This window comes from Bufo gargarizans, chromosome 2 (assembly GCF_014858855.1).
Source record: "Bufo gargarizans isolate SCDJY-AF-19 chromosome 2, ASM1485885v1, whole genome shotgun sequence".
In the NCBI taxonomy this organism is placed as follows: Eukaryota; Metazoa; Chordata; class Amphibia; order Anura; family Bufonidae; genus Bufo; species Bufo gargarizans.
The window spans coordinates 687,406,744-687,428,291 of record NC_058081.1 but is presented as its reverse complement, the minus strand read 5'-3'; the positions used below and the strand labels follow the sequence as shown (position 1 = coordinate 687,428,291).

The following is a 21,548-nucleotide window of genomic DNA, read 5'->3' as shown; positions in this document are numbered from 1 at the left end:
GCATGCAGCCAATCAGCAGCCAGCCCTGTGATGTCACAGCCCTTTAACTATAGCAGCTATTTTAGATTCTGACATTTTCCAGCGTTCAGAGTGCAGAGACAGACGTGTGAGGGCGCTACCTCTATGTTTTAAAAAAAAAAACTGAAAAAAGGATTTATAAGTACAGGGAAAGGATAGGGAGGAATCATTTCACAGCATCTTAGTGCAGGGAGAGACGTCAGAAGGCGCTAGGGACATTGATAGGAAAGTGATTTACAAGTGCAGGGAAAGATTATTTGGGGTTCCAAATAGCCATTAGACAGCTCTGTCATTCCAGCTTTTTGTTATTGGGCTGCAAGTGTTTTGTTGAAAAGCTTTTAGTGGCTTATATCTTAGTATCTTATTCAGTACTACAAGAAAAATATATATGCACTGCACTGTTGCAGTTATTTCTGGTGAAAGCGTATAGGGGCGTATTTCCGAACTACAAGAAAAATATATACGCACTTCACTCTTTGATTGTTTTGTAGTCAAAGTGTATAGTGGCCTATTTCTGTCCAACAAGAAAAATATTAAAGCACTGCACTGTTGCAGTTATTTCAGTTTAAAGCATATAGGGGCGTATTACAGTAAAAAAAGAAAAATATATATGCACTGCTCTGTTGCAGTTATTTCTGGTGAAAGCATATAGGGGCGTATTTCAGTCCAACAAGAAAAATATATACTCATTTCACTTCTGCAGTTATTTCTTTTTTACTGTCATATGGGGTCATATTACAGTAAAAAAAGAAAAATATATAAGCACTGCACTGTTGCAGTTATTTATGGTGAAAGTGTATAGGTGTGTATTTCAGAACTACAAGAAAAGTATATAAGCACGTCACTCTTTGATTTTTTTCTGGCCAAAACGTATAGTGGCCTATTTCAGTCCAACAAGAAAAATATATATGCACTGCACTGTTCCAGTTATTACTGTTTAAAGCGCATAGGGGCATATTACAGTAAACAAAAGAAAACTATATACGCACTGCACTGTTGCAATTATTTCTGGTGAGAGCGTATAGGAGCGTATTTCAGTCCAACAAGAAAAATATATACTCATTTCACTTCTGCAGTTATTTCTGTTTTACTGTCATATGGGGTCATATTACAGTAAAAAAAGATAAATATATAAGCACTGCACTGTTGCAGTTATTTCTGGTGAAAGAGTATAGGGATGTATTTCAGAACTACAAGAAAAATATATACGCACTTCACTCTTCGATTGTTTTCTGGTCAAAGCATATAGTGGTCTATTTCAGTCCAACAAGAAAATATATATGCACTGCACTGTTGCAGTTATTTCTGTTTAAAGCATATAGGGGCGTATTACAGTAAAAAAAAAACTATATACGCACTGCACTGTTGCAGTTTTTTCTGATGAAAGTGTATAGGGGCGTATTTCAGTCCAATGAGAAAAATATATACGCACTTCACTCTTTGATTGTTTTGTAGTCAAAGTGTATAGTGGCCTATTTCTGTCCAACAAGAAAATATATACGCACTGTACTGTTGAAGGTATTTCTGTTTAAAGCGTATAGGGGCGTATGACAGTAAAAAAATTTCAATATATACGCACTGCACTGTTGCAGTTATTTCTGGTGAAAGCGTATAGGGGCGTATTTCAGTACTGCAAGAAAAATGTATATGAACTTCACTCTAAGTTTTTTCTGGTTAAAGCATATAGGGGCGTAGTTCAGTCCAACAAGAAAAATATATTCTCAGTTCACTTCTGCAGTTATTTCTGTTGAAAGTGTATAGGGACATATTACAGTAAAAAAATAAAAAATATACATGCACTGCACTGTTGCAGTTATTTCTGTGCAAGATGCTGGTAGCTATGGCTGGTCAGCAGACAGGAGATGTGGTGCCTCAATCTCACGGCCATATGATCCCTGTGGGGGCTGAACTGGAAGAGGAGGAAGACATTGGAGCACAGGCAATGCGTAGCCAAATGGGTGGTTTTTCTACTCAGCTGACAGGAGAGGAGGAGCAGGAGCAGCCAGAGGAGCTACAGGGTGATGAGGAAGACGAGACAGTGGCCCTGGACACACCGTGGCAGTATGCAGTGGAGATGGAGGCAGGGAGTCCCTCCGAGTCACTTGCACAAATGGCACGATGCATGCTCACTTGCTTGCGTAGTGACAACCGAATTGTCACCATTCGGCAGAGGGATGACTTCTAGCTCTCCACCTTGTTGGACCCTCTCTACCGGTCCAGACATCCACCGAGAGGGAGGCCAAACTGAACTACTACAGTCAATTGGCCACTGCCTATCTGCGTCATCGTCCATCCTTTCGCAGGTCTGACCGGGGGGGGGGGGCCCTCTGCACTCACGATCCACTGCCATGGCTGCTGGGGTGGGGTGGGGTGGCAGGAGCAGTACCAGCTCCATCAGCAGCAGCCTGAGTCTGCAGTCGCTGATGAGTAGCTTTCTTCACCCGCATAATGAAGAAACTACTCACCAGCAGCAGCAGGTAGACCTGGAGCATGACCTGAACCAGCAGGTGGTGGCATACTTGGATAGCACTCTGCCACCATCTCCACACTATGTCACCTTGCTATTCTGTGGTCTCCTGATGCTGCTGCTGCCATCTCCACACTATGTTACCTTGCCACTCTGTGGTCTCCTCATGCTGCCGCCACCTCCAAACTATGTCACCTTGCCACTCTGTGGTATCTTGCTCCTGCCATCTCCACACTATGTCACCTTGCCACTCTGTGCTAGAAACACAAAAAAAATAAAAAACACACAAAAAAAAAGAAACACAAAAAAAAAGGGGGTCAGCACATCCCAATGCGCAGGTGCACGTTGCTGATGTGGCTGCAAATATACATCTGACAAACACATGGTGCAGCAGCACTCTACAAACCAAAAGTAGAGTACAAAGGTATATTACATTGCGAATGCTATGCTAATAACTTAGAGATGCTTAGCAAATACATTTTGTACAAAATCATTTGAGCCCGTCTGCCGAACGCCAAGGCGACCTCTATAAGAAGGGTCCTAACACTAAAGCTCACCTGTTGGGTGCCATAACAGCGACCATGAATCCAGAAAGTGCAGGTCCCACATGCATGCTGTGCCCCCTTGGTTTATGTCTATGTGGAGCCAAAATGGCCTTCATTGAATCCAGGGGCTACAAGTACCAGCATGCATGCTGAGCAAACTATGTACTCAGTCTAATTAAAATCAGCCTGCGAGGCAGGGGAGGGGCAGGAGGGAGTGCACGACCATAGGAGTCAGCCACAACTCCTATACATAATACTAGAAACACAAAAAAGGGGGGTCAGCACATCCCAATGCGCAGGTGCACGTTGCTGATGTGGCTGCAAATATACATCTGACAAACAAATATACATCTGCTGCTCCACTCTGTTCGGGGGAGCTCTACTTGTATAAGCATTTAATAGAACAGGTTTTGTAGACATCTATGTGGAATCAGCTGATGACGGTGTAAAAGGCGTGTGCTTCTTCTTGGCGCTAACATCGACCTGTAAGGCTGAGTTCATATATGAGTTATTTGGTCAGTTTTGGCCCCGTGACTGCACAAATAGAAGTGTGCAGTGATTCTAAGAGCGACGCCTGTCATGTGTTTGTCATAAGGACTCACAGTATTGTTTCACTACCACAGCAGACTCCCTATGCGTGTTACTGCAAGGCACAGCGTTCTACACCCCTATACAGGCTCTCTGCAGCCAGGAAATAGCTGCAAAAAATTTGCTCATCTCTAGTCATCATTATACATTCTCGCCATGATTTCAATGTTTACAAGGCTGCTCACCCATGGTAATGCACATACATTTACCATTCCCTTGCAGGTACATGTAAAATCATATTTCATGACAACCTGGCATATCAACATGCAAGTGGTAGAAGATATAATAGCATGGATTAACATAACATAACAATGTAGGCATGTTCTACCAAGAGTCACTTTACAGTTTAACTAGGTGGTATTGCTGCCTCAACAGGGTCAAACAGTAACCCATAGCAACAGGTATCGCAAAATATAGTAACCAGCACAAGGCTATTTTCCAACTTTCTTATACAAAGGCTAGGAAACTCTGGGATTTACTGCCCCAGCTTGATTGTCCCCTCTGATTTAGTTGTCTCGGTCTAACATCTACATAGGTACTTAGGGTGATGTGGCAGTTTTCAGAAGTCATTAACCTCCACTTGCTAGCTAACTACCATGCAGTGCCGATGGTCCTATTTATAGCAGTGGCAGTGGTGTTTTCAACGTCCTGCATGTACTTAGCAATTTGGCTTGGATGCAATCAGCACTAACAGGAGCCTTGTCCCACTCTACTATCTTCAATAGAAATCCAGCAATATAATCCACAGTCCCTTTGTCTAAGCCCTACCCTTTGGCTGTGACCCTACCCATAGCCAATGCCAAGATGGACATGAAGAGGACAAGGTGGGCATGGATCCATGTTTACTCCTTACCTACCACACCTGGTCTGTCATTGTATTACCTGGGCAGGGGAAATGTGTGGGCAGGCACCTCTTCACAGCTATGGTTTGGTTTCCAGTTAAACTGAGGTCCGTACAACTCCTTTAATACATGTCTATGAATTTCCAGACTTCCATATATTACAGTAAACACTCAAGATACAATGGCCTCAGGATACAACATACAATGGTCTTTTCTGACCCATCGTAAGTTGAAACTAGACTCAACATACAATGCCTCAGACTTGGATCCAACCACTCAAGGCCACTTGTCTGGTAAAATAGTTGTATAACTTGCTATTTAGCAGCTATTCCTGGATGTTTTATGTAAGGACCTGTTTTATCTGTCTTAGTTATCTGCTTATTTTTCTTAAATCTGAATTTTCTTTTATCTTGGATGACATTTTGGGTCTTAGGAACCGATTACTCAAGTTGCAATGGTTTTAACATACAATGGTCGTCCGGGAACCAATTAATATTGTAACCTGAGGGACCACTGTAGCTGCTTTCTCTTGATGGCCAACATCCATCTCAGTCCACATGACTCAATTCTATAATTGTCACTTCAAATCTCATAATCATTATTTAGATTGGCTAATACCAAAAATAAATTCTTAGTGTCACAGACTTACCCTGTTTTCTCAGCAAATCCTAAAGAAAACCTCTCTAATGTTACAATTTGTCATCAGTAGGCTGAATGCCAGTGACTACCTTTTAAAGGGAACCTCTATTTACCAGCTGTTTCTCTACCTGGTTGGGAAACCCCCCTTGTCAATAGGCACCTTTCCTCTGAAATATCTTGCAGAATGCTCGCTGAACTTCTCAAATTTTGTTCATCGGTGGAGGTTATGTAATTCTTAATTTTTTCTTGGTGTGTAGTAGAAGGGGAAATTATGTATGCTACATTAAAATCTATAGGAAGTAGACAAAACAATGAATGACTGCATTGGGGTAGAGAGGAACATTTTCATCTATGCTATGGAGTCACATGCACTCTCTCCTACATCTACTACTCTTCATAAGGTCCACTAGTCTAACTATCCTGACCCCCGAGTTGTGGAGATCTTCTGACATAGGTCTAAGACATGACCAGTGGATTTTTCCTTTATGAAGAAGCCATAAATATTTCCCAAAGTCTACAAACTTGAAAGCTTTTCTTTTCTTATGTTCCTCTTCCCCATTTTTGTTGGAGCTTGGCCAAAGTTACCGCCAAATAATGAGCTTATCCTTTAATACCACTCCATTTGTTCTTCTTCTAAACCTGGTGAGAATTTATAGAAGGTTACAAAATATGTTTCCAAGATACTTAAGAGAGATTACTACGTGCAGTCTACTCTAAGCCAGACGGATTTCTTCATAGGCACGCCCGTGACTCACTCATTGAGGAAGTGGCTCCTTTAAGTTTGATAAGACTCTAGTACTTTTATGTTAAAAGGAATGAATCCGGGAACATTTAGTTCGTGGGAATTTGAAAACTTTTTGAAAATGAGATTTAATGAGGACAATCTTGTTTGAGAAGATATAGAACTTTGTGGTCCACTCAAAGCAAAAAAAAATATTAAGGTCTTTATTGGGTTGAAATACATTACTGTTCATTCCCTGATGGGAACCCCAGAGACATAACCTAAAAGTTCATGGGTATCTATACATTTAGGCTACTTTCAAACTAGCGTTTTTGCTGGATCCGACAGGGCTCAGCAAAAACGCTTCCGTTACTAATACAACCATCTGCATCCGTTATGAATGGATTCGGTTGTATTATCTTTAACATACCCAAGACGGGTCCGTCGTGAACACCATTGAAAGTCAATGTGGGAAGGATCCGTTTTCTGTGTCAGAGAAAACGGATCCGTCCCTATTGACTTACATTGTGTGTCATGACGGATCCGTATTGCTCCGCATTCCATGATGGAAAGAAAACCGAAGCTTGCTGCAGTATGCTCTTCGGTATGAGAAAGCAACCAAACGGAACGAAATGTTTCATTTTCAAACATTCCGTTCTGTTCAGTTACGTTTTGTCCCTATTGACAATGAATGGGGACAAAACGGAAGCATTTTTCTTCGGTATTGAGACCCTATGACGGATCTCAAAACCGGAAAATATTAACGCTAGTGTGAATGTAGCCTAAATTACACATGCCAGTCCTTCCTTGTACTGATGTTCAGTTACAGCCTTTATTATACCTCATAACTGTCAGTTGTTATTAGAAAAAGTCAGCAAGCTTGTTACACCCTTAACTGCATATTCTAAACCAATACTAAAGTTTTATATTTTATATAGCTAAATATTAACCAATAATAAATTAAATGAGAAAATATTATGAACATATCTATCCTCAGGTCCCTGACATCCTAGGGTGTAAATATGCTTACTAAATAAGACAATACTATTCCATTGTAACATTGTATAGACTCTTAGGGTGCTCGAGTCTCCTCCCCGCTACGCAGCCAATAAACGTGCAGGTGAGTACTGCCATTCACTGTAATGCCGTAGCCATGTTGGCTACTGGCATTGCAGTGATTGGCTGACCGGAACGCGTCATCAGCTGCTATATAGCACCCTATGACATGTTCGGCTCAGTCTTAGTCAGGGAGAGCTGGAGAGAAGAAGGGAGAGATAGTGTGGGGAGTAAAATAGGAATATTTTAACTTTTATACTTGTTATAGACCCAAAAGTCCTTTTAAGGACTATTGTGTGCAGCAGCAATATATATTTTTAGCGCAACCTGCGCTAAATTGCTAAAATTTATTAGAGACCCAAAAGTATTTTTAAAGACTATAGTTGTATCTGGCAGTAATATATATTTTTAGCGCAACCTGCGCTAAATAGCTGCAATTATTTGGCCGTTGCAGACAGCAACATTATCTGCGCTACATCTCCTATCTGACGTGTGCGCAGCTGTAAAATATCCACTATACTTTTTCTGTAGACGCTGCCGGCTGCGGACAGTTACATTACCTGCGCTACATCTCCTGTATAATGTTTGTATATCCGAAAAATCTGTGACATTCAGTCTTATTTTTTTGCTGCTGGTGGCAGCGACATTATCTGTGCTACATCTCCTGTGTAACGTTTGCCCATCCTAACTATCGGTAACATTTATTCAGTGTAATTTTTTATTAGGCGGTGGTGACAGCGACATTACTTGCGCTATACCTCCTGTTTAACGTGTGCGCATCCTAAAAATATCTATGACATCTGTGTGTACTTTATTTGCACATACACTTACAAAACCTGCGCTACTGTAACATGTGACATACTTGCAATCATATATACCATTTAATATGCGCAAGGCGAGCAGTAAGGGATGGGGAAGTGGCCGTGCTGCTCATGGTGCATGCAGAGGCCGTGGCTGCCATAGCACAAGAAACACACTCATCCACGATACCTAGCTTCATGTCCCAGTTTGTAGGGCGGCTCAGGACACCACTCTCGAAGTCAGAGCAGTGCCACCAGGTGGTCGGTTGGATTGCAGCAGATAATGCTTCCAGTCGGTTAAGCACCACCCTGTCTTCCACCAAGTCCAGTCTCAGTAGCCAAGAGTCTGGTCAACAGAATCCTCACCCTGATCTTCCTTCCACCCACCATGGAGGGTCTTGGCAAACAAGTGATCCCACACTCGGATATTCCGAGGAGCTGTCTTCATCGCCATTCCTTAATTTGGGTCTCTCGCCAAGCCCGCTTGAAAAGGGACATGAGGAAATCTTGTGCACTAATTCCCAAACTCTTGAGCATCCACAGTCAGAAGAAGATGACGGTGGGGAACGGCAATTAATGTTTCACGAGGTGGATGATGATGATAAGACACAGTTGCCAATACGTCAACAAGTCAGGAGGATGACCAGAGTAAAGGAAGGGGTAGGTGTTCCACAGTCTGGCGCTTTTTGGAGGAAAGTGCGGACGATAAAAGAATTGTCATTTGCTACCTGTGCCGTACCAAAATGAGCAGATCGCACAATGTCATCAAATAGCCAAACAGGCGCAGAGAGATCCACTACTGGTATACAACCGCAAACAACGCAATCAAGCCAATAAGGTACGGTTTATTACCTCTTATAATCCACAGTGGAAAGAGGGAACGTCCTAGCAAAACGTTGGGAGATTTTACAACTAGATTCCACTTTGGCGAAAATACTCCCTACTCGCCCGTCCATCAAGTACAGACGTACTAAAAATTTGAAAGACCTGTTGGTCAATAGTTATCATCCAGGTCATCGGGCAATGCTGAATCCCAATTCGAAGGGTCCCAAATGGGGTTGTTCCCCATGTGGGAAGTGTGTGGCATGCTCCAATATTGATAGGGCCTCCACCTTTGCTAACCCGTTTACAAACAGCAAACAGTATACTATCACACATCTGGTGGGATATATCTGGGGATGTGCCCTTGTCAACTTATCTATGTCGGGTTGACCTCTAGAGAACTAAAGAGGAGGACACCCAAACGCATTTTGGGTATTGAAGCTGCCAAGGATGAAAAAGATATCACTTTGCTAAAAACTATCCTCAAACATTTTAAACTCTTCCATGACTGCGATAGTACTCAATTCAGAATTCGTGGTATCGATAGAGTGTACCTTACACTACGAGGTGGTAATTGGAAAAAGATCCTGGCACAAAAAGAAGTGCGCTGGATCCATGAGTTAGATTGCATGACACCGAGGGGATTGAATGAGGATTTGTCCTTTGCCCCTTTTCTCTAGCAGATAGATGTTTATGCTGATTGAGTTCTCTTGGGGTACCTCTGCGCATCCTAGGTCCCCTTTGTTTTTACTTTTTTGTTTCTTTCATCCCCTTGCTTTTAATATGTTGTGTTTTTTTATTTTTTTGTATTACCTGTGGCGCCTTCAGAGTGGTGGACTACATCAGTGGAGATGTTGCTGTACACTTGTCTTTTGAAACCTTTATGCTTGATTTTTGAAGTTGCTCTTGGACATAACAATATTTTGAACCCCCCCCCCCTTTTTTTTTTGTAGCAATTAACCCTATTGGATTGTATCATCATTAATTATCCTTGACACTTTTTTTGTGCCATGCACTTCGATTTGCTCTGTAAATGATTGCTCATATTTATCGCAATTTCTTTCTTCACTCGTTTTCTTCCCCTTCCCTTCACTCACTTATCTCACTCCCTTGCACATTCCTTCACTCTCCCGTCACCACTTCCTCACTCTCCCCTTCCCTGCCTTCGGCCTTACCAACAAATTGTTATATGAGCTCCCATATTGATTATAATTTTTTGTATATATTTATAACTTGTAATTAGAGTTGAGCGAATACCTGAATGTTCGGGTTCGAGAAGTTCGGCCGAACTTCCCGGAAATGTTCAGGTTCGGGATCCGAACTCGACCCGAACTTCGCCCCGAACCCCATTGAAGTCAATGGGGACCCGAACTTTTCGGCACTAAAGGCTGTAAAATAGCCCAGGAAAGGGCTAGAGGGCTGCAAAAGGCAGCAAAATGTAGGTAAATCCCCTGCAAACAAATGTGGATAGGGAAATGAATAAAAATAAAAATAAAATAAATTAAAATTAACCAATATCAATTGGAGAGAGGTCTCATGGCAGAGAATCAGGCTTCATGTCACCCACCACTGGAACAGGCCACTGTCAGATATTTAGGCCCCGGCACCCAGACAAAGGAGAGAGGTCCCATTGCAGAGAATCAGGCTTCATGTCATAGCAGAGAATCAGGCTTCACGTCACCCACCACTGGAACAGGCCAATGTCAGATCTTTAGGCCCCGGCACCCAGACAGAGGAGAGAGGTCCCATAGCAGAGAATCAGGCTTCATGTCATAGCAGAGAATCAGGCTTCATGTCATAGCAGAGAATCTGGCTTCAAGTCATAGCAGAGAATCAGGCTTCATGTCATAGCAGAGAATCAGGCTTCACGTCACCGACCACTGGAACAGGCCATTGTCAGATATTTAGGCCCCTACACCCAGACAGAGGAGAGAGGCCCCATTGCAGAGAATCAGGCTTCATGGCATAGCAGAGAATCAGGCTTCATGTCACCCACCACTGGAACAGGCCATTGTCAGATATTTAGACCCCGGCACCCAGACAGAGGAGAGTGGTCCCATTGCAGAGAATCAGGCTTCATGGCATAGCAGAGAATCAGGCTTCACGTCACCCACCACTGGAACAGGCCATTGTCAGATATTTAGGCCCCGGCACCCAGACAGAGGAGAGAGGTCCCATAGCAGAGAATCAGGCTTTATGTCATAGCAGAGAATCAGGCTTCAAGTCATAGCAGAGAATCAGGCTTCATGTCATAGCAGAGAATCAGGCTTCACGTCACCCAACACTGGAACAGGCCATTGTCAGATATTTAGGCCCCGGCACCCAGAGAGAGGAGAGGTTCATTCAACTTTGGGTTGCCCCGCAATATAATGGTAAAATGAAAATAAAAAAAGGATTGAATGAGAAAGTGCCCTGGAGTACAATAATATATGGTTAAGGGGAGGTAGTTATAAATGTCTAATCTGCACAAGGGATGGACAGATCCTGTGGGATCCATGCTTGGTTCATTTTTATGAACGTTAGCTGTAGACAGGCGGCTGCGTTTGTCTGTAATGACGCCCCCTGACGTGCTGAATACACGTTCAGACAAAACGCTGGCCGCTGGGCAGGCCAGCACCTCCAAGGCATAAAAGGCTAGCTCTGGCCACGTGGACAATTTAGAGACCCAGAAGTTGAATGGGGCCGAACCATCAGTCAGTACGTGGAGGGGTGTGTGCACACGTACTGTTCCACCATGTTAGTGAAATGTTGCCTCCTGCTAACACGTTGTGTATCAGGTGGTGGTGCAGTTAGCTGTGGCGTGGTGACAAAACTTTTCCACATCTCTGCCATGCTAACCCTGCCCTCAGAGCAGCTGGCCGTGACACAGCTGCGTTGGCGACCTCTTGCTCCTCCTCTGCCTTCGCCTTGGGCTTCCACTTGTTCCCCTGTGACATTTGGGAATGCTCTCAGTAGCGCATCTACCAACGTGCGCTTGTACTCGCGCATCTTCCTATCACGCTTCAGTGCAGGAAGTAAGGTGGGCACATTGTGTACCGGGGATCCAGCAGGGTGGCAACCCAGTAGTCCGCAAGCGTCAAAATGTGGGCAACTCTGCTGTCGTTGCGCAGGCACTGCAGCATGTAGTCGCTCATGTGTGCCAGGCTGCCCAGAGGTAAGGACAAGCTGTCCTCTGTGGGAGGCGTATCGTCATCGTCCTGCGTTTCCCCCCAGCCACGCACCAGTGATGGGCCCGAGCTGTGTTGGGTGCCACCCCGCTGTGAACATGCTTCATCCTTATCCTCCTCCACCTCCTCCTCCTCGTCCTCCAGTAGTGGGCCCTGGCTGGCCACATTTGTACCTGGCCTCTGCTGTTGCAAAAAACCTCCCTCTGAGTCACTTCGAAGAGACTGGCCTGAAAGTGCTAAAAATGACCCCTCTTCCTCCTCCTCCTCCTCCTCCTCCTGGGCCACCTCCTCTTCCATCATCGCCCTAAGTGTTTTCTCAAGAAGACATAGAAGTGGTATTGTAACGCTGATAACTGCGTCATCGCCACTGGCCATGTTGGTGGAGTACTCGAAACAGCGCAACAGGGCACACAGGTCTCGCATGGAGGCCCAGTCATTGGTGGTGAAGTGGTGCTGTTCCGCAGTGCGACTGACCCGTGCGTGCTGCAGCTGAAACTCCACTATGGCCTGCTGCTGCTCGCACAGTCTGTCCAGCATGTGCAAGGTGGAGTTCCACCTGGTGGGCACGTCGCATATGAGGCGGTGAGCGGGAAGACCGTAGTTACGTTGTAGCGCAGACAGGCGAGCAGCGGCAGGATGTGAACGCTGGAAGCGCGCACAGACGGCCCGCTCTTTATGCAGCAGCTCTGACATGTCGGGGTAGTTGTGAATGAACTTCTGCACCACCAAATTCAGCACATGCGCCAGGCAAGGGATGTGCGTCAAACCGGCTAGTCCCAGAGCTGCAACGAGATTTCGCCCATTATCGCACACCACCAGGCCGGGCTTGAGGCTCACCGGCAGCAACCACTCATCGGTCTGTTGTTCAATACCCCGCCACAATTCTTGTGAGGTATGGGGCCTGTCCCCCAAACATATGAGTTTCAGAATGGCCTGCTGATGTTTACCCCAGGCTATGCTGAAGTTGGTGGTGAAAGTGTTTGGCTGACTGGATGAGCAGGTGGAAGAAGCCGAGTAGAAAGAGGAGGCTACAGGAGGCAAAGAATGTTGCCCTGCGATCCTTGGCGGCGGAAGGACGTGCGCCAAACAGCTCTCCACCTGGGGCCCAGCCGCCACTACATTTACCCAGTGTGCAGTTAGGGAGATATAGCGTCCCTGGCCGTGCTTACTGGTCCACGTATCTGTGGTTAGGTGGACCTTGCCACAGATGGCGTTGCGCAGTGCACACTTGATTTTATCGGATACTTGGTTGTGCAGGGAAGGCACGGCTCTCTTGGAGAAGTAGTGCCGGCTGGGAACAACATACTGTGGGACAGCAAGCGACATGAGCTGTTTGAAGCTGTCTGTGTCCACCAGCCTGGATGACAGCATTTCATAGGCCAGTAGTTTAGAAATGCTGGCATTTAGGGCCAGGGATCGAGGGTGGCTAGGTGGGAATTTACGCTTTCTCTCAAATGTTTGTGAGATGGAGAGCTGAACGCTGCCGTGTGACATGGTTGAGATGCTTGGTGATGGAGGTGGTGGTGTTGGTGGTACATCCTCTGTTTGCTGGGTGGCAGGTGCCAAAGTTGCTCCAGAGGCGGAGGAAGAGGCCGAGGCGGCAGCAGCAGAAGAGGCCGAGGCGGCAGCAGCAGAAGAGGTAGCAGGGGGAGCCTGAGTGACTTCCTTGTTTTTAAGGTGTTTACTCCACTGCAGTTCATGCTTTGCATGCAGGTGCCTGGTCATGCAGGTTGTGCTCAGGTTCAGAACATTAATGCCTCGCTTCAGGCTCTGATGGCACAGCGTGCAAACCACTTGGGTCTTGTCATCAGCACATTGTTTAAAGAACTGCCACGCCAGGGAACTCATTGAAGCTGCCTTTGGGGTGCTCGTTCCCAGATGGCGGCGGTCAGTAGCAGGCGGAGTCTCTTGACGGCGGGTGTTCTGCTTTTGCCCACTGCTCCCTCTTTTGCTACGCTGTTGGCTCGGTCTCACCACTGCCTCTTCCTCCGAACTCTGAAAGTCAGTGGCATGACCTTCATTCCATGTGGGGTCTAGGACCTCATCGTCCCCTGCATCGTCTTCCACCCAGTCTTGATCCCTGACCTCCTGTTCAGTCTGCACACTGCAGAAAGACGCAGCAGTTGGCACCTGTGTTTCATCATTAGAGACGTGCTGAGGGGGTATTCCCATGTCCTCATCATCAGGAAACATAAGTGGTTGTGCGTCAGTGCATTCTATGTCTTCCACCGCTGGGGAAGGGCTAGGTGGATGCCCTTGGGAAACCCTGCCAGCGGAGTCTTCAAACAGCATAAGAGACTGCTGCATAACTTGAGGCTCAGACAGTTTCCCTGGTATGCATGGGGGTGATGTGACAGACTGATGGGCTTGGTTTTCAGGCGCCATCTGTGCGCTTTCTGCAGAAGACTGGGTGGGAGATAATGTTAACGTGCTGGATCCACTGTCTGCCACCCAATTGACTAATGCCTGTACCTGCTCAGGCCTTACCATCCTTAGAACGGCATTGGGCCCCACCAAATATCGCTGTAAATTCTGGCATCTACTGGGACCTGAGGTAGTTGGTACACTAGGACGTGTGGCTGTGGCAGAATGGCCACGTCCTCTCCCAGAACCAGAGGGTCCACTAACACCACCACGACCATGTCCGCGTCTGCGTCCCTTACTAGATGTTTTCCTCATTGTTACCGTTCACAACAATAAGAAAAAAATTATTTGGCCCAATGTATTGTATTCAAATTCAGGCCTTTTTTTACAGGCACCTAACACTATCTGGCTATCTATTTAGGTACCGTATTACACTAATACAGGCACAGCAGTAACAATAGATTTAGCTGGATATAAATTGTAGGCCTAGTATTTAGGCGCTGGATGACAGGTATACGTTTACGGACAGAATTAGACTTGGAAATGCACGGTAGCGTGTGAAGTTATTGAGGATGACCCTGTCAGCACCTTCAATCTAATATACCCTTTTATGGATAGTTTTAAACTTGGCCTGATACAGCAGGAAACCACTGATTTAGGGAATTGCTAATTTAGGAATTGTATTTCAACCCAGAAAAAAATATATCCTTTGCCAGACAGCAGACAGTTTTACAATTGGTAGCCACAGCTGAAACACCAGATTTAGGGTACTGCTATTTTGGCAATTGTATTTCACCCCTCAATAAAATAGTAAGCACAGCCAAGCCCCTGATGCAGGATATAGCAAAAAAAAAAAAAAAACACTATTGGTTAAATGTACTTGGTGGCAGCTTGTGCTGGCGCACCACAAGACACAAAATGGCCGCCAATCACCCCAGAAAAAAGTGACAGAAAAACGCTCTGGGCAGCCTAAAAACAGTGAGCATTTAAATAGCAGAGGTTGAATGATTCACAGCTGTAGATCGATCACTTCATTAAGTGTTTTTGAAGAGTAAATCACTGCCTAATCTCGCCCTAACAGCAGCAGCTGCATCCTCTCCCTACACTGATCAGAGCAGAGTGACGTGCGGCGCTACGTGACTCCAGCTTAAATAGAAGCTGGGTCACATGCTGCACTGGCCAATCACAGCCATGCCAATAGTAGGCATGGATGTGACGGCCTCTTGGGGCAAGTAGTATGACGCTTGCTGATTGGCTGCTTTGCAGCCTTTCAAAAAGCGCCAAGAAAGCGACGAACACCAAACCCGAACCCGGACTTTTACGAAAATGTTCGGGTTCGGGTCCGTGTCACGAACACCCCAAAATTCAGTACGAACCTGAACTATACAGTTCGGGTTCGCTCATCCCTACTTGTAATGTCATATATTATTGTATCTACAATGTCGACTATTATGGCTCATGTTTAGGGAATTTTGGAATTTTGGGGTGTTCGTGACACGGACCCGAACCCGAACATTTTCATAAAAGTCCGGGTTCGGTGTTCGTTGCTTTCTTGGCGCTTTTTGAAAGGCTGCAAAGCAGCCAATCAACAAGCGTCATACTACTTGCCCCAAGAGGCCGTCACAGCCATGACTACTATTGGCATGGCTGTGATTGGCCAGAGTACCATGTGACCCAGCCTCTATTTAAGCTGGAGTCATGTAGCGCCGCACGTCACTCTGCTCTGATCAGTGTAGGGAGAGGTTGCAGCTGCGACGTTAGGGCGAGATTAGGCAGTGATTAACTCCTCCAAAAGACTTCATTCAGTGATCGATCTACAGCTGTGGATCATTGAACTGCTGCTATTCAATTGCTCACTGTTTTTAGGCTGCCCAGAGCGTTTTTCAGTCACTTTTTTCTGGGGTGATCGGCGGCCATTTTGTGTCTTGTGGTGCGCCAGCACAAGCTGCCACCAAGTACATTTAACCATCAATAGTGTGGTTATTTTTTGGCTATATCCTACATCAGGGGCAAGCTGTCACCAAGTGAATTTAACCATCAATAGTGTGGTTATTTTTTGGCTATATCCTACATCAGGGGCTTGGCTGTGCTTGCTATTTTATTGAGGGGTGAAATACAATTGCCAAAATAGCAGTACCCTAAATCTGGTGTTTCAGCTGTGGCCAGCCAATTGTAATACTGTCTGCTGTCTGGCAAAGGATATCTTTTTGTTCAGGGTTGAAATACAATTCCCAACTTAGCAATTTCCTAAATTAGTGGTTTCTGCTGTATCAGGCCTACTTTAAATCTATTCATTAAAAAGGTATATAAGATTCAAGGTGCAGATAGGGTCATTCTCAATAACTTCACACACACGCTACTGTGCATATCCCAGTCTAATTCTGTCCGTAAACGTATACCTGTCACCCAGCGCCTAAATACTAGGCCTCAAATTTATATTCATCTAAATCTGTGTTTATTGCTGTGGCTGGTCAAGTTATTTAGTGTCCGTCAAAGCACAGTTTTTGTTCTGGGTTGAAATACAATTCCCAACTTAGCAATTCTCTAAATTAGTGGTTTCTGCTGTATCAGGCCTACTTTAAATCTATCCCTAAAAGGGTATATTAGATTCAAGGTGCTGATAGGGTCATTCTCAATAACTTCACACACACGCTACTGTGCATTTCCAAGTCTAATTCTGTCAGTAAACCTATACCTGTCATCCAGCGCCTAAATACTAGGCCTACAATTTATATTCAGCTAAATCTGTCGTTACTGCTGTGCCTGTATTAGTGTAATACGGTACCTAAATAGATAGCCAGATAGTGTTAGGTGTCTGTAAAAAAAGGCCTGAATTTGAATTCAATACATTGGGCCAAATAATATTTTTCTTATTGTGGTGAACGGTAGCAATGAGGAAAACATCTAGTAAGGGACGCGGACGTGGACATGGTCGTGGTGGTGTTAGTGGACCCTCTGGTGCTGGGAGAGGACGTGGCCGTTCTGCCACAGCCACACGTCCTAGTGTACCAACTACCTCAGGTCCCAGTAGCCGCCATAATTTACAGTGATATTTGGTGGGGCCCAATGCCGTTCTAAGGATGGTAAGGCCTGAGCAGGTACAGGCATTAGTCAATTGAGTGGCCGACAGTGGATCCAGCACGTTCACATTATCTCCCACCCAGTCTTCTGCAGAAAGCTCACAGATGGCACTTGAAAACCAAGCCCATCAGTCTGTCACATCACCCCCATGCATATCAGGGAAACTGTCTGAGCCTCAAGTTATGCAGCAGTCTCTTATGCTGTTTGAAGACTCTGCTGGCAGGGTTTCCCAAGGGCATCCAGCTAGCCCTTCCCCAGCGGTGGAAGACATAGAATGCACTGACGCACAACCACTTATGTTTCCTGATGATGAGGACATGGGAATACCACCTCAGCACGTCTCTGATGATGACGAAACACAGGTGCCAACTGCTGCGTCTTTCTGCAGTGTGCAGACTGAACAGGAGGTCAGGGATCAAGACTGGGTGGAAGACGATGCAGGGGACGATGAGGTCCTAGACCCCACATGGAATGAAGGTCGTGCCACTGACTTTCAGAGTTCGGAGGAAGAGGTAGTGGTGAGACCGAGCCAACAGCGTAGCAAAAGAGGGAGCAGTGGGCAAAAGCAGAACACCCGCCGCCAAGAGACTCCGCCTGCTACTGACCGCCGCCATCTGGGACCGAGCACCCCAAAGGCAGCTTCAAGGAGTTCCCTGGCATGGCACTTCTTCAAACAATGTGCTGACGACAAGACCCGAGTGGTTTGCACGCTGAGCCATCAGAGCCTGAAGCGAGGCATTAACGTTCTGAACCTTAGCACAACCTGCATGACCAGGCACCGGCATGCAAGGCATGAACTGCAGTGGAGTAAACACCTTAAAACCAAGGAAGTCACTCAGGCTCCCCCTGCTACCTCTTCTGCTGCTGCCGCCTCAGCCTCTTCTGCTGCTGCCGCCTCGGCCTCTTCCTCCGCCTCTGGAGGAACGTTGGCACCTGCCGCCCAGCAAACAGGGGATGTACCACCAACACCACCACCTCCGTCACCAAGCATCTCAACCATGTCACACGGCAGCGTTCAGCTCTCCATCTCACAAACATTTGAGAGAAAGCGTAAATTCCCACCTAGCCACCCTCGATCCCTGGCCTTGAATGCCAGCATTTCTAAACTACTGGCCTATGAAATGCTGTCATTTAGGCTGGTGGACACAGACAGCTTCAAACAGCTCATGTCGCTTGCTGTCCCACAGTATGTTGTTCCCAGCCGGCACTTTCAGGCCAGTTTCTTCGAAGTGACTCAGAGGGAGGTTTTTTGCAACAGCAGAGGCCAGGTACAAATGTGGCCAGCCAGGGCCCACTACTGGAGGACGAGGAGGACGAGGATGAGGAGGAGGTGGAGGAGGATGAGGATGAAGCATGGTCACAGCGGGGTGGCACCCAACGCAGCTCGGGCACATCACTGGTGCGTGGCTGGGGGGAAACGCAGGACGATGATGATACGCCTCCCACAGAGGACAGCTTGTCCTTACCTCTGGGCAGCCTGGCACACATAAGCGACTACATGCTGCAGTGCCTGCGCAACGACAGCAGAGTTGCCCACATTTTAACGTGTGCGGACTACTGGGTTGCCACCCTGCTGGATCCACGCTACAAAGACAATGTGCCCACCTTACTTCCTGCACTGGAGCGTGATAGGAAGATGCGCGAGTACAAGCGCACGTTGGTAGACGCGCTACTGAGAGCATTCCCAAATGTCACAGGGGAACAAGTGGAAGCCCAAGGCCAAGGCAGAGGAGGAGCAAGAGGTCGCCAAGGCAGCTGTGTCACGGCCAGCTCCTCTGAGGGCAGGGTTAGCATGGCAGAGATGTGGAAAAGTTTTGTCACCACGCCACAGCTAACTGCACCACCACTTGATACGCAACGTGTTAGCAGGAGGCAACATTTCACTAACATGGTGGAACAGTACGTGTGCACACCCCTCCACGTACTGACTGATGGTTCAGCCCCAGTCAACTTCTGGGTCTCTAAATTGTCCACGTGGCCAGAGCTAGCCTTTTATGCCTTGGAGGTGCTGGCCTGCGTTTTGTCTGAACGTGTATTCAGCACGGCAGGGGGCGTCATTACAGACAAACGCAGCCGCCTGTCTACAGCCAATGTGGACAAGCTGACGCTCATAAAAATGAACCAGGCATGGATCCCACAGGACCTGTCCATCCCTTGTGCAGATTAGACATTAACTACCTCCCCTTAACCATATATTATTGTACTCCAGGGCACTTCCTCATTCAATCCTATTTTTATTTTCATTTTACCATTATATTGCGGGGCAACCCAAAGTTGAATGAACCTCTCCTCTGTCTGGGTGCCGGGGCCTAAATATATGACAATGGACTCTTACAGTGGTGGGTGACATGAAGCCTGATTCTCTGCTATGACATGAAGACTGATTCTCTGCTGACATGAAGCCAGATTGTCTGTTACGGGGCCTCTCTCCTCTGCCTGGGTGCCGGGGCCTAAATATATGACAATGGACTGTTCCAGTGGTGGGTGACGTGAAGCCTGATTCTCTGCTATGGGACCTCTCTCCAATTGATATTGGTTAATTTTTATTTATTTTATTTTTATTTTAATTCATTTCCCTATCCACATTTGTTTGCAGGGGATTTACCTACATGTTGCTGCCTTTTGCAGCCCTCTAGCCCTTTCCTGGGCTGTTTTACAGCCTTTTTAGTGCCGAAAAGTTCGGGTCCCCATTGACTTCAATGGGGTTCGGGACGAAGTTCGGGTCGGGTTCGGATCCCGAACCCGAACATTTCCAGGAAGTTCGGCCGAACTTCTCGAACCCGAACATCCAGGTGTTCGCTCAACTCTACTCATGTTCTTATATTAGACTATATATGATTATATACAATTGTTACACATACAGTATGTACAGTATATGCACATTTGCACTTTATGTTTTTAGCATTTTGATTCAATGCTTTATTATCATTGCTTTTATATATCTGTATATAATTGATTGCACAGTTGCACTTTATCCAATAGGGTTCCGATCATGCGATATGGCATTTCAATTGCAGTCATGTGTTAGGTCCAGGGGCGGACTGAGAACCCTCAGGGCCCCCGGGCAAAATAAATCAAGGGCCCCCTTACAGGCCCCACCCATGTTCTGCTGCAAGCCCCACCCTTGCCCCGCCTCCATGCCCCGCCTCCAGCCACACCCTACACAATCTTTAATAAGATTTCAAAGTTAAAGTGACACAAAAGGCACCCAGACCACTTCAGCTCATTGACGTGGTCTGGGTACAGTGTCCCTTTTGCAAATCGAGCTGCAATGTTCTAGAGAAACTGCACTGTATACGTTCCAGCAATAAGTCGGCCTCTAGTGACCGGCAGCCACCTGAGGGCGTCCTGGAGTAAAACAGACCTTTGGTCCGGTATCTGACGCTGGACGTCCTCACACCCTGCATGATGACCTCCAGGGTCAAATTTTTCCCCATAGGAAAGCATTGATTCAATGCTCTCGTATGGGGTGATCTAATCTCAGCGTCCATTAGTGAGCCTCTGTTAGAAGCAGTGTGGGCATAACTACTGTGAAGGGGGCACATATCTGGGCATAACTACTGTGAAGGGGGCACATATCTGGGCATAACTACTGTGAAGGGGGCACATATCTGGGCATAACTACTGTGAAGGGGGCACATATCTGGGCATAACTACTGTGAAAGGGGGGGAGGCCCTTCACAGTAGTTATTAATCCCTTTCAGCAGTCTCCCCTTCAGTGAATGGGGGACTGCTGAAAGGGGTTAATAACTACTGTGAAGGGCCTAGCCGTCTCCGTCTGGGCAACCCCAGAGATCATCCCCCCACCCACAGGGCCGGTGCAAGGATTTTTGCTGCCCTAGGCAAGATAAAAAATGTCGCCCCCCCCCCCGCCTCGCCTCATCAGATGATCTGCCCATATCATGTTCCACCCCTTTCTCAGCTTTTAAATTAAAAGAACTGCTCTGTTTCCTTAGGGTTAATCCAGCTTCTTGTAGCTGTCTCTTTTTGTGGAACGGAATTGCGGACCTGATCCGGAATTGCGGACCCGGATCCGCAATTCCGATCCTGAAAAAAATAGAACATGTCCTATTCTTGTCCGCAATAGCGGACAAGAATAGGCATATTCTTAGTGCCGGCAATATGCGGTCCGCAAAATGCGGAACGCACATTGCCGCTGTCCGTGTTTTGTGGATCCGCAAAACACACACGGATGTGTGAATGGACCCTAAATGTGAGGTAAATTAGTTTCCAATGTAGTATTAATAATTAAACAATTACATAATAAACATATTGCATTGTCTACTTACCACCAGGACAATAAGATGATCTGGTCTCTGGCTCTTGGTCTGGCTCTGCGGACTCCCTTGTCACTCTCTTCTCCCTTCCCTCCTTTGTCACTCTCTCCCCCCGCTTGTCACTCTCATTCCTCCCCTCCCTTGTCACTCTCATTATTCCC

General features: G+C 46.4%; 1 protein-coding gene across 2 annotated transcripts in view; it reads right to left on the bottom strand.

Annotated features, from left to right (window-relative positions):
- LOC122926986 (alpha-tectorin-like) overlaps positions 1-21,548 on the bottom strand; it is a 38,759-nt gene that overhangs the window by 12,427 nt on the left and 4,784 nt on the right. The window contains exon 1 of one of the 2 annotated variants that reach the window (XM_044278520.1): positions 3,043-3,061. The exons of the other annotated variant lie outside the window; for it this stretch is intronic. The gene's annotated coding sequence lies outside the window, so the exon portion shown is untranslated. Of the gene's footprint in view, positions 1-3,042; positions 3,062-21,548 lie in introns of those variants that run through there. 2 annotated transcript variants of the gene reach the window in all.